Raw genomic sequence first — 13,849 nt, forward strand, 5'->3', positions numbered from 1 at the left:
AGGAAGAGAACAACTCTGAACATTAGGGAAGGCTGTTCAGGTTAGATTTTTGACAGTTAGTGCACATTAAGTTATGCTGACCCAGATATTTTGACTTCAACTGTTTTCCACATCCACTAGAAAATCCTGATATCAGCAAGCATGTGGCTTGGCAAGCTGGGGATATGAACCTGAGGTCCCATTAGGGTTCTTCATCACTTTAACATGGTTCAGCCATAGTTAGTAAGGCTGTCCACTTCGGGTGTGATCCTTGCTGGCACTTCCCCTTATAGCAGATGGAAATGATACCTACACATGGGGTGGGTAAGACCGTCTCTGCCTTGATTTTTTTTATCTGGCAGTTTTCAGTGAGAAAAGTGATACTGTTTTACACATAAAGGGGCAGTGCTGAGATCTAAAGCAGAGCTCTGAGTCCGATTATTTTCTGAAGAAAATAACGCTGTACTTCGGCAAAACAAGTTAGTCTGCCCTTTTTACCACAAGATGTAAGCTGTAGATTATAATGGACCTCTCTGAACAGTTCAAACCAAAATTATAACTTCTGATTAAGTAGTATGGCCTGGTCTGCTGAATCACCAATGTGGAAACCCATCCCTGAAGAATGTGGAGCCCAAGATGACTTTGGTCGCCATTGTTGGTGGAGACACTGTGATTTTTTTTCAAATCTTTTTATTTAACTCTTTAGTGACCAAACTCATCCTCCAAATTCTGCAGCAAAAGCCCAATCAAAGCAATCAAGGAGGTGTGACCAGAGTCAGGAAATAACAGATAAGTTCTGGGGAGCAATAAGCAGTGTTCATGGATTCCTCCCACAAATGTTTATGAGTGTGTACCATGTGCTAGGCACTGGGAAAAGACCAGCGAATTACACACATGAGACTTGTATCTGATGTGTCCAGAACTAACGTGCACTGTCCCAACTTTAGAAAGAAGTCTACACATCTGCACCTCACATGTGATGAAAACTAATAAATGAATTGCTTAGGATGTTTTTGTTGTAAGTAATAGAAAACCCAATTCATACTCCCATTAACAATAAAATTAATTTATTGGCTCACATAATTGAGAAGCTCAGAAATTATATGGATTTTGGGGATAGTTTCACTAGGGCTCTGACTCCAACTTTAGCTATTCTCTTGACCCTTCCTCCCTCCAAGTGTCTGCTTTATTTTCAAGCTTGGTGACATGATGTTTAATTTTATGTGTCAGCCTAACCGGCCACAGAGTGCCCAGATGAAATATTCCTGAGTGTGTCTGTGAGGATGTCTGTCCCTCATTAAGATTTAGCATTTGAATCAGTGGACTTGGTAAAGCAGATTTCCCTCTCCTACATGTGTGGGCATCAACCAATCCACTGAGGGTCTGAATAGAGCAATAGGCCAAAGAAGGAGAAATTCAACTCTTTCTTTCTGCTTCATTACTTGAGCTGGGATAGTTCATCTCATCTTCTCCTGCCCTGTGTACCACTGGCTCCCCTGTGGTTCTCAGTTCTCAGGCCTTTGGGCTTAGACTGAATTACACCATCAGCTTTTCTGGGTCTATAGCTTGGAGACTTCTCAGCCTCCAAAAATCTCATGAGCCAATTCCTATTAATTAATTAATTAATTATGCATAGATTTTACATACATATATTCTCTGTATATATTATATGTTTTATAGTAACATTGCTATATAGCTGTACACATCTCCTATTGGTAATGTTTCTCTGGAGAACTCTGACAAAATGAAAACTAGAGTTTCAGGTTCACATTTCCATACCAGGTCCTCCATAAAAAGACAGAGAGGCTTCCAAGCAATGCTCTAAAGTCATAGGCCCTCCTCTGAATCAATCACAATAGACAAAAGGCTGATTGATTTAGGCCAATCAGGATCCATGCCTAAACCTGGCAGTGGAAGGAATCCCAGCCAACCACACAGCCACTCTCCCAAGAGTGGAAATACACGCTAAGAGAGAACCTCTAAAGTGAACCTGAGCATTCATCTCCAGTAGCCAGTATTGGGGACACAAGATTTGCCAAATGCTTCCTCTTTAGGCAGAGAACTGGTACATTGCAGATAAGGCATACACTAATCTCTGCAGGAGAATATGCAGGAGAGTTGAGGTGAATTAACTATTTCTCAATAACATTTCCCTAGGAAGTCTGTGAAAGGTGAAAGTTATAATGTCTGCTTCTGAGAACCTTAAAGGGTTTGTCAAGCTCATGGCCCCCTCTTCATGAGATCCTATCCCTCATTCACAGGCCTCAATATTTGAACAAAGTGACCTTGAAAAGTTGGCCACAGATGGCTGTTTGAACAAGAGTACCTGATCCAAAAGCTGCAATCTATTGACTGTCCTATAAGAAGGTCTAGCATAACAGCTCAGTGTGACAGGCATTCCCTATACTGGATGATGACTAACTGACCCAGTCAGATCTTCACAGGGAGTATGGATGTTAAGACCCAGATGTCAAGAAGTGTAAAGAAATATGACCTTCCTTGCAAGCTAACAATTTAGCCTGGTACACTTTTGCAGATATGGCAGAAGACACGAAACACCTGAGTCAGAGACAAAGACTTATTACCCACAGCACAGCAAGCACATGAGCTTCATGTCTGCCCTGGTTCTCCTGTCCATCCCACCCCTTTGAGTCCCAAAAGGGTGACACAGAGCAGCCACGTGATGCAGTAGGTTTGCATCACAGCTGAGGAAATCAGACTTAGGAAACTTAAGTCTTTTATACTGGGTTACTAATGAACCTGGCCTTCTTTTGTCCCTAAGAGAGACATGACTATACTGAACAGCAGAATGCAGAAATGCAAGAGACCATGGAGAATTATCTCCCAACAACAACATACAATAGAAAATTGTAGAAACTGAGAGATGCACAAAGCATGGAGTACTAAGTACTAACATGAGGCAGCAGAAGCCACAGGTAGAAAGAAAAGAGGAATGAAAACTATTTCATAGCAACAGGAGAAATAAGTAAGAAAGGACACAGCATCTTCATGGACTGGAAGCCTTGTGATATTTATAAATATGAACAGAATTGTATTCCCTCATCAAAGGAGAATCATGCAGTATTTATATAGAAGTTACCAGTGAATGTGGGCAACAACCAACCTTGAGGATCATTTTGTTTGAGAATGGAAATTTCTCACATGGTCCAATAAGGTACCCCTCACCATAGTTCAGTAAGTCAAGCTAGAATCTCTGGCTCTGTCGGGATTGTGGGTTTTGTGGGAGATTGTGTCATGTAGATGTGGGCTAAATACTGCAGGTGATTCACCTCAGAAAGTTAAGCTCTGGAAAACCATCTCTATCACAGTAACCACTTCTGTTAAAGAAATTGATTTTGCACTGTTTTTAGCGTCCTGCATTTTATCTCTTACTTTATATCTTAATCCAACACTCTTCTCTAGAAAAGAGGTGTTTATTGTTATTTGTCAGTAGCAATAACAGCCGGGTGATTCTAGATATATCCTTGTTAAAGTCAACACAATTGTCTCCAAGGGGAATACATACTTATTTCAGACACGAACTTGGCCCCTGTTTCATATTTGTCTAGTTATGGCTAGTTCATTGTACTTTATCTCCAAAAACACAAATATCTCACATTTTTCGAATTATGTGTACACTCTAAGCAGGCATCTTAAGTTGCTACTATCTCTTATTTATATTATTTTATTCACTTCCACAACAACAACAATAAAAAAAATACTTCCTGTTCATTGATAATTAGATGTTTTGCTTCATTTGGATTTCCTCCAAAGTCTTCTGTTCAGATTCAGCTCTTGTAATTAATTATCCTCTTGCTGAACAACTGAAAACTGAAGTCTGACCAAAGTACATCTCATCCCACACAGATGTCCTAGTTACTCCACAAAAGGTTAATTAATCATAAGAGGTGCTTTAGAGCAGGAGGCGCTGGAAGAAATTCAGACCTAGTTTCTGGCAACATAGAAGAACCACCATCATGCCCGTTACTATTGAGCTCACACTGAGAGAATCGTTTCCATGGAACAAAAATTCAACTGCACAAAATAGCTGGTGGATATAATATCATGCCTTAGTTAACGGAGCATGCCACTTCCCAGTCACTGATGATTCAGAATCCCAGACTGCCTGTAAGGGAAGGTCAGCCCTGTTTATCCTCATTTAACAGAGGTGCCTGAAACTCCTAAATCACAACAATGGCAGAGCAGTCTTCATCTGAAGTTCCCCTCTCTTTGGCTGGGTGCCGTTTCATTGTGTGAATGAGCCCTCCTCTTCAGCCAAAACAGTCTACACACAGCCTTCCAAATACACCTTCCACTTTTTCACACTGTGGTTTCAGTCATGCTAATCCTTCCAAGTCCTGGAACAGCCTTGCCTTCTTCCACTGTCTACCCAGAGCTTATAATTCAGCCGAGAGCCAGTTCAGACACCTGCCCTTAGGACATTTTAACCCATAGGAAGTGCTTCTTCTCTTGACCTAGGGGCAGCTGTGGTACAGTAGAAGGGACAGGGTCCTGGGCAACAGAAAATATATGCACTATGGGCTCCATTACATGTATAGCTTTGAGCAATTTGTTTAACTCCTGTGACCCTATGCCTTCTGCTCAATAAAAGAGGAAGAGTAACAGGTACTCGGTGGGTTTTCTCATGAAAATTAAATAGAATAAAGTATATGAAAATGTTTCTCATGTGCCCGTATTTCTTGGCTTACTTGATTATTGACCATTCTTTTTTTTTTTTTTTAAGATTTTATTTATTTATTTGAGAGAGAGAGAGAATGAGAGAGAGCACATGAGAGGGGGGAGGGTCGGAGGGAGAAGCAGACTCCCTGCCGAGCAGGGAGCCCGATGCGGGACTCGATCCAGGGACTCCAGGATCATGACCTGAGCCGAAGGCAGTCGCTTAACCAACTGAGCCACCTAGGCGCCCGATCATTGACCATTCTTATGTTTTCATTTTGCGTGTGTGTGTTTTTCTGCCCTTTAACAAAAGATGTGACAGAATGTCACCAGGTTGTCCTTAAGATAGTAATCATCATCAAAGTAGGCATCCTTAGGAGAATAGGAAGATGGTTCCATTTTTCCAGGAACATGGATGTCATAAACTGTGTTTTAAAGAAATATGAGAAGACATTTCCAGACCCTGGGAAGGAAACTGTTGGGAGAGCAGAGAAGGAAAAGAGGTCAGGACTCTGAGACCAAGAATCTGGACCCATCATGTCCAAGCATTGGAGGACCCTTTTGTGGTACTGGAAGTGGCTGCAAATTGAACAGGAAGAGAGTCCACTACAGTGACTCAGGCTGCCAGACGCAGGATCCATAAGAGATAAGCCCAGTTCTGGCTCCCCTCACCCAGGTCAGGTATGCTTCTGCCAACAGTATACTCTCTGGACAGTGAGAGAGGCTGTGTATGGATTTCCAGGTCCCTTGGGAGTCAGAAAAGAGGGCTCCACATTCTGTAGATGGAATAGAAGTGATGCTCTGGTAGCAGCTATAAATTTTCTCATCGTGTTTCATAAACGATGAGTATGCCTTTTCTCCCCAGCTAGACTCTCAGCTCCTGGGGACCAAAAACTTGCTTTACATTTTTTTTTATACTTTCCTCAGGGCCTAGCCCAGAGTACAGTGTGCCCTCAGTAGATTCCAGTTTGCTTCCCGGGGCCTCATTAGATGAGCTACTTTTCTCCTCCTTTAGTCTCCCATCCCTTGTTTATTGTTTATTCGTGGCTTAAACCATATTAAAGTGGATTCTAAATCAATGTTGAGGTTCTAGATGGCTGATGTTTTCCCCCTGCTGAATGATTCACTCCATTTCTCTTGGAAGCCCCCACTGAAACAGAGAATCAATGAGCTCGAAGCAAGGAGAGAGGGTAAAGGAAGTAAGAAAGAGGCTGCGGTATGTGGCTCTGCCCTGAGAGCAAAAAGTGTGACTTGTCTTTCAAGAATAAGATTCTGTGAGCATGATGGCAATTCTAGTTCACAGTGGCAACAACGTGGCAATGCTGCTTCTGGAGAGAGTCAGATCTTCCTGGCCTCCTTGTCTACCATGTTTATTTAGTTCTCATTTGGGAGTCTGTCTTGAATGGAAGTATAGGGAAGATTTCCTTCCTGTCCAAGATGTCAACCTGTAAAACACATTGATTGAAATAAATAACAATTGGCATTCAAAGCACATTTATTCAAGGGTTCAAATCTCTTTGCAATGCCCACTCTTCAGAGATAACAAGGTACTTATCAATTATCTTCATTTTAAAGATGCCAAAACTGAGTCAATAAAGTCAAATATCAAGTTCAGCCGAATAGAATTGGAACCCAATTCCATCCTTTTTATATATATAATTATTATAATTATTATCATTCAAAGGCATTTCTGATGCTAATATAGCTCACTGTGCAGAATTCAGCCAGCACCTGAAATGCAGCCAGGGAGACGGTGTTTAATAAAAAATAATTCCGAGACCACAGCACTCCCAGTTTTTGAAAGCCTTAAAATAAATCCCAAATTTATTCATAATAGAAATAAATCACAGAATCCAAGGTACAAAATTATTTCCACAGCTGCTCCAATAAACATCAGAAAAGGCCTTGCCAACTCCTGACTATTCAGGCTACTGTTGTACAAAAGAGGAGGTTTTTTTAAAAAAGAATAACCCTTTCCGGTCCTCATGGAAAGCTAATAAGCAGGCATTGTCAGGTTCTAAAAAGAACATGTTCAATTTCAAGTCTTCTCCAAACCTCCTGGTTATATTTACTCATTTTCTCGATTAGCAGGTGTTTGAAGCCCTGAGAAATGTTCTCACTGCTCTAATTTTATAGTCAATGGCATATATACAGATATATAGAGATCAAAAGAGATCTAGAGATAGATAGGTATCTTGTCTATCTCCCTAACTAGATTGCTAGCTGTTCCTGAATCCTAACTGGAGTGAGAGTGTCTTCCTGTATCTCCCAGGTAGATAATTACTATGGTTTGCTCATGGAGAGGACTTCAAAAATGCATGTTGACTGATGACTCAATGTAGATATCCAAGCTAATTCTAAATGGATGGAAAAGTAATGGTGAGCTCAAGAAATCATCTCACATAATTACCCTTCCAATTGTAAAAAACAACAACAACACAACAAAAAAAAACAGTGCTCCAAATTATAGAAACAGTAAAAAGAGCTTTCCAGGGGAAGAGGATACAGTGGGGAGGGAGGGGTGTGGGAGTATGCACAGGTGGAGCAGAGAGGATTTTTAGGGTGATAAAAAATACTCTGTATGATACTACAGGTGATGCTTGACCAACACAGGGATTAGGGGTGCAAACCTCCCACACAGACGGAAACCCATGTATAACTTCTGATTCCCCAAAAACTTAACTACCAATAGTCTACTGTTGACCAGAAACTATATCGATAATATAAACAATTAACACATATTTTGTATGTTCTATGTATTATATATTGTATTCTCACAATATAGTAAGCTAGAGAGAAGAAAATGTTAGTACAAAAATCACAAGGAAAAAACATTTACGGTACTGTATCAAAAAAAAAAAGTCTGTGTATAAGCAGACCTGTGCAGTTCAAACCGGTGTTGTTCAAGGGTCAAATGCATAATGATGGAGACCACAGAATATACAACACCAAGAGTGAACCATGTGTAAACTATGGACTCTGGGTGACAATGACGTGTCAGTGTATGTTCCTTAATTCTAACAAATGCACCACTCTGATGGCGGATGCTGATCATGGAGGAGACCGTGTACGTGTGGGGCTGGGGTACATGGAAATTCTCTGTACCTTCCTCTCGACTTTGCTATGAGCCTAAAACCACTGTTTTTTTAAAAAAAAATTTATTTATTTATTTGAGAGAGAGAGAGCATGAGATGGGGGAGGGTCAGAGGGAGAAGCAGACTCCCCGCTGAGCAGGGAGCCTGATGTGGGACTCGATCCTGGGACTCTAATATCATGACCTGAGCCGAAGGCAGTTGCTTAACCAACTGAGCCACCCAGGAGCCCCCAGTCTTTTTAAAAATGGCCTTTTATTTTTTTTAAAGACTGGTATGTATGTATGTATTTATTTATTTACTTATTTATTTATTTATTGGAGAACATGAGCACAAGCAGGGGAGAGGGAGAAGCAGGCTCCCCAGTGAACAGGGAGCCCGATGCGGGGCTCGATCCCAGGACCCTGAGATCATGACCTGATCTGAAGGCAGACGCTTAACCGACTGAGCCACCCAGGTGCACCTGGCTTCTTTTTTTTTTTTCTCCCCAAGTGCTCCTTCCTAATTCTGTGCAAAGTTGGAATAGCAACCCCATGGGCCACAGTGGCGTACGTTGGAGGTTTCCACTCAAGGATTTAAAGTGAGAGAATTGCAGCTATATTGGGCACCAGAGAAATCTGGGTGCAAAGACTAATTCTGTCTCTTACCAGACGGGTGTCCTTGAGCAAGTTAACTAAATCTCTCTCATCTGTAAAATAGGTGGGACAACATCTTTGTTGCGAGGATTAAATATGCTCATTCACTCAAAGTGAGCTGACATGAAATGAGCCTTCAATTAACGTGAGTTTGTCTTTCTGACTCCTTCTCTCCCAAGGCACAGTTTTCCCATAAAAGCGCAGGTGGGCTAAATCACTAAAGGACCCCCCTCCCCGGCCCGCTTCTCTCCATCACTGTATTTCTCAACTTCTAAAATTCCACATGCCCCTGGATCATACAAAGTTGATCTTTCCCAGCCTCCCTGTTGAGTTTTATAGCTTGACCCCCCCCCCCCCACCAAGACAGGCTGGAAAATTAAAAAGGCAAAGAGGACACAAATATTCCCCAAACATCTCTCCGAACCACAGAGAGCGCCGTGGACGAGCCCACATGTCTGCATGTGGATGAGTGTGGATATGTTGTAGAGTGAAATTTTCTTTTGCTGCTCTCGGGTTACTTAGCCTCTGCCATAAGAATTCAATTATTCCCAGAAGTCAGAGACGAGTCAAGTCAGCTGTTTTGCTTAAAGGAGCAAGACACGACTTAAAGCACCAAATAGAAAACTCGGGAAAGAAGAAATTGTTTGGGTGCCTAAACAGTCACTGACGTTCTTGCCAGCAACCCAAGGCAGGCTTTCACCACCTGGTTGTTTTCCAAGAAAAAATGCAAATGACACATCTCTTTGCTTTGTGATTTATCAGTAAGCTGACATGCTCCCACTGGACGACGTGGACCCAGGGAGGAAGGAAGAGAGGGAGAAGTGCCGGGAGGAAATGAAACAGGTATTTGGTAGACTTCCTTTACTTCTTATTCTGTCTTCATCCTGGCAGGAATCTGCCAGACTTGTTCAAATGCATTACCCAATTTGTACCATTTGTCAGACAAAGGGAGCCACGGGGCCCAAGGTGTCTGTGGCATGGCGCAGGGTTAAGCGATGGCCGGAAAACATGTCCACGATTATCTGTTAGTCTGTAACAGAAAGAAGGGAGCCAGCAGTTTGTAGAGCATACCTCCAAAGAAGTCTCAGTGGGAACTGTCAGGGAGACTTTGAAAAAAGTTTAGAAAAAAAAAAAGGAAAGAAAAAAGATGTGATATGCAAAATAATTTTAATATATGTCAAGAAATGGAGATCTCTACGACCTACCAGCCACTGTATGTCCTGGTTACCTTTTGTCCTATTCTGCAATTTCATTTTCTTGATATTAGCTACATTCTTCTAAATTGGTTTTGTCCAATGCCAATCAACATATACAACACATATAGCCATATTCAAAGAGACTAAATAACCTTTTCAGTCATAAAATCTGGGCGACAGTAGATATCTGACATCTCAGGGTAACCTTCTCAGATTTGCAGCTTTTCTCTTTCTGACACATACCATTTAACACACATAGGCCATCTCTGGCAAAGAAAGCCGAGATCAGCAACTGCTTTATCTGAAGAACTCACAGGCATTAATTTCTAACAAAGCTAACCTATCGTCGAGTGTGGCAACACAATACGCCCAGACACCCACGGAGGTGTGCGCGCACACCACACACGCGCACACGCGCGCACACACACACACACACACACACACTCACACCCTACAATTCTGCTCTACCAGCCTGTAGTCTTTCCTGCCTGGGTCTGGGAGAAACAGACTACACATGTTCACCCACCTTTACCTTTTCTGTACAAACCTGGTTAGAACCAGTCTCACTTTTCATTCTGTCCTTGGAGCCACCTTCCAAAAAGAAAATCCACTTGTACAGGCAAGTGTGGAGCAACGTCTAGAAATAGACCCTGAGGCTCAATGAACACTTTGTCTTTGACCTGATTAAAGGCAGCAACAAGCAAAATGGGGAAACAGAGTGGCTCCCTCTTTTAACCGAGTCTGGTTGTCATCTCTCCATGTTTACTGCTAAGGATACAAGACAAACCAGACAGACCCAGCCTTGCTCTCATTGAATTTAAGGAGCAGAAACAAACAAGTCAAAAGGCAATTTCAGGACAGTGTGATAAGCACTGAAAGAAGAGTAAGTAAAGGATGCGCCTGGAGCGCAAAGGGGACCATCTACCCTGGGAGGTGATTAGGAGTCAGCCTGAGGAGGGACCGGAAAGGGAGACCATGGTCAGGAGGGAGAGCCCAGCAGGAGTCCCAGTGGTCTCTGGGCCTGGGGTGTATGAATTCCACAGGGGCCTGCTGACCTGTAGGGCTGATCAGATCACAGAGGCCTTCCAAGCCATGATAAAGGCTCCAGGGGGAGGCCGAGCGGTACTTGAAGCAGGGGAGCCCCATGATCAGATTTGCTGCTTAGAAGGAGCACTTTGGCTGCTGTGAAGAGAATGCACTGGAGAGCCCAACAGTCAGAAGTGGGGAGAGCCATCGGAAGGCCTGATGGTGGCCTTACAGACCAGGCCGAGAAGCCCGAGACAAGTGGACAGATTCGAGAGTCAACTCTACTTCCATTACAATTTTTTTAATTTTTTTAATAATTTAAAAAATAATTTACAAAGAAACAGAGAGAAATAAGGAGCAAGCTGAGTCCCTACCTTCCTTCAAAGAGGTGAATACTTATGATGCGCGGGGGGCGGTGGGGAGGGAAGACATTTAGCCAAATATTCTTCAAATACAAATTATCATGTCATATTTTCTCTTAGAAAGTCGCCATGTCTCACTCATCTTCTTCACGGAAACTCTTGGTAATTGGAAGAACTGTGGACTCTGTCTTTACTTTGAACACAGAGCCGTCACACAACTCTCCGGGCCAGTAGCAAATCCTTTCGTAATCCTCTGGCAGGTCCTTTCCACCGGCCCTACACAGCTACGGTTTCAGTCCTGGCACGTGTTCACCATTCCACTTTCTCAAAGCGAATGAGTGAGCAAATGGCAATCAATGTTCCCAATAAAAGTTTTAGGAGATAATTACAGTGATGGGAAATGTAGTCATTACAATAGTCATGCTGGGTTTGTTGTGATGCTACTAATCACACCAAGTTTTCTGATTTCATGTAAATTGCAGGTACCTTTACTCCTGTAGGAATCTCTATTAATAGATAATATCATTATGCTAATAGCTGCTTAAAGTATAATTTAAGAATTTCAAGTGATCTAAGCCAGATATTTTAAAACACTATAATAACCTAACAGATATGAGCCAAAAAATAAATCTTATCACATTTAAGGAAATTATTTTTAAAGAGAGACACCTGCATTTTACCCATAAAAAAATAGAGTTATACTACTTGGAGCTAAGTGATTAAATGTATCTGTGTTTTTTTAATTACTCAACAAAACAGGAAGTCCAAATATTCTGCTACCTGAGCTTCAGTTTATCCCTAATCTGGGAGTGTTTATACACACACACTACAATTACGGAAAATGCATAGTATACTGCCATTTATTCATTCATTCAACAAACATTTATTAAGCGCCTACCTTATGCCCAACACTATGCTAGGCAGTTAGCATCCAAGAAAAGAATAGAACATACTTACAGACCAGAAGGGGCAACTTATATTTAAATATGTATGATATTGACATACGTGCCAAATAGAGACCAGAACAAGGCACTATAACACTATAAACATGTTCTTAACTTGATCATGGAGGGCCTCCCAGAGGAGGCAATTTTTAAGGCAGGTCTTAGAAAAGTCAAGAGTTTTGCAGATAAATTCAAACAGTAGAGGGATAATCCAAGAACAGAAGAAAAGACTGTCCAAGGATACAGAGGTCCAAAAGGGAACGGTGTGATCTGGGGGTTATAAAGGCTAGAGCTCAAGGCCCATTAGGGAAGGGTCAGGAGAAGACTGCAAAGGGCTTAGTGTGCCACACCGAGGCCACTGGAGCGGGGAAGAAGCGTAGATAGATTATTTTTGACTTGCTCTTTAGGAAAAGAGAATCTATGCCGCGAAGACACCATTTGTGTATTTCATCTATTACAGTTAACCATATAGTGACCATGTTGTCCAAATTATGACATGGGGTAGACTATTGAAAAATAAGATTCTTCTTAGAAATTCAGGAAATTCTCCCTTCCCTCTCACCCCCTCATCTTGCTCATCCTTTAGTCTTCAACTTTAGCATCACTTCCTTCAAAAGTACTCCTTGACCACTCCAATTAGCCAATGACCCTACATCTGCGCCTAGCCACATTGAGAGTACACTGTCGCCTGCATGGGGTCATGTGCAGGCTGCTGGAAAGTACCCTTACCTTTCCTCCACTCTTTATACACTTAAGTGAAAACATTCACACACATACATACACATAAAGTGTTGAAATTCTCAACACTTCCTAAGGGCTTGGTCAGTGTTATCTGGGAGACTCAGTTAATTATCTGGCTTACAGTTTAATAGGAAAGAATTATCCAATTAACTCTCGCTTCACAGTCCTCACTTAAAACGAGGGCACAGAGGAACTCTATTTGGAATGGTAGAAGAGGCGCGTTGGGGAGGTGGGGAGCAACAAGCTAGCAGGGAAGACTAGGGGGGAGGGTCCTTAGTAGAGGGACAGTGGGAGGAAGCAAAGGGAGCCCCAGGAATGAGGGACCCTGCAGGGGAAAGACGTAAGAGCTACTGAGAACTATCTATCTGATGGCCCAGAGCTTCAAGTTCTACACATAGAAATTTCCAGAGATATCCAGTGACCTCACAAAATAAAAGCCACAGGAAAATTTCCTGTCTCAGTCTGGTCTTCTTGGCTCATCAGGAAGTAGTACACTGTTTTAATATTATGACGTTTCTGCCACCTGCGTCACCCTTCAACTGTCCCACCACCATGAAAGCAGTCCACCAGCACTGAAGTCTGTGGCACTCCCACAGGACAGTCTGCAAATGCCTGAAGCCCCACTCAGTCAGGGCAGCGCCGGCCATCCATATTTAGGGATTCCAATCTTTCCACATAAATCACTCCCTCTGGCTCCTTAATCATGGGTGACAATTTGCAGTGCCTGCATCTCGCGCTCTGATTTCCCTGAAAGGTCTTGCAAGCTAAGCAGGGTTAAGCTGAGTCAGTAACTTGGATGGAAGACACACGAACCACACAGGAAATGCACAAAATGAGTCAACAGGCAGCACATGTCTCTCTGAACCTCCGCTTCCCACTGTCCGGAAGAGGGACTCCCCAGGTCTAGAACCCCGCTGTTTCCTGAGTGAGGAGCCAGCCTGCAACCACCACGGCGCCCTCTGCTCCCCTGTGGGAGCCGGAAGTTAGGCTAGGATCCCAAAGGGCCCCTTCAGCTTTAGGATGCTCTATGCTCATGCTCCCGACTTCCTTTAAGAGGCAGAGTACCCTAATCAGAGTTATATCAGAACCAACTGAGTTGCCATGGCAGGAGGACTTTCAATCACACTGGGAAGAATTTTGGACTTTATCAAGACTCCTAGGCCATAGCTGCTGCGAATGAGTCTGTGTTCCAACCCT

The 13,849-nt window shown here is 42.6% G+C and overlaps 1 long non-coding RNA gene across 16 annotated transcripts in view; it reads right to left on the reverse strand.

The window, feature by feature from the left end:
- The window catches only part of LOC118522037 (uncharacterized), a 302,008-nt gene that overhangs the window by 193,344 nt on the left and 94,815 nt on the right, over nucleotides 1-13,849 (reverse strand). For 10 of the 16 annotated variants that reach the window (XR_013447345.1, XR_013447346.1, XR_013447347.1 and 7 more), the window contains one exon: nucleotides 3,649-6,101. The exons of 3 other annotated variants lie outside the window; for them this stretch is intronic. This is a non-coding gene — a long non-coding RNA (uncharacterized LOC118522037). Of the gene's footprint in view, nucleotides 1-3,648; nucleotides 6,102-6,192; nucleotides 6,388-13,849 lie in introns of those variants that run through there. 3 more of the 16 variants (XR_013447340.1, XR_013447342.1, XR_013447337.1) reach the window with 2 other exon arrangements.

This window comes from Halichoerus grypus, chromosome 4, assembly GCF_964656455.1.
Source record: "Halichoerus grypus chromosome 4, mHalGry1.hap1.1, whole genome shotgun sequence".
Classification (NCBI taxonomy): domain Eukaryota; kingdom Metazoa; phylum Chordata; class Mammalia; order Carnivora; family Phocidae; genus Halichoerus; species Halichoerus grypus.